We start from the raw sequence: 268 nt of genomic DNA, 5'->3' as shown, positions 1-268 counted from the left end.
ACTTAACAGAATCAGAATCAGCTTTTCATTTCAATTCTCTAGATACCATTAGTTGCTTGTTTTTCTCTCCAAGCGGTGTGCAACATCTGGCATTCAATATTTGTTACAATTAACGGCAGAAAATTTCCTCATCACTGTATTAGTGCGACATATTATTACTATTATTTATTATCTCTCATTGTGAATCAGAGTTTGTTTACATTAAAGAAAATGGAGAATAAGGATGAACCTACTTTGCCCCAGGAAAGCAAAATCTGTTCGGTAAGAG

This window comes from Penaeus monodon, chromosome 34 (genome assembly GCF_015228065.2).
Source record: "Penaeus monodon isolate SGIC_2016 chromosome 34, NSTDA_Pmon_1, whole genome shotgun sequence".
Lineage (NCBI taxonomy): Eukaryota > Metazoa > Arthropoda > Malacostraca > Decapoda > Penaeidae > Penaeus > Penaeus monodon.
The sequence above is the reverse complement of the archived record's forward strand: the minus strand, read 5'-3'. Positions refer to the sequence as shown.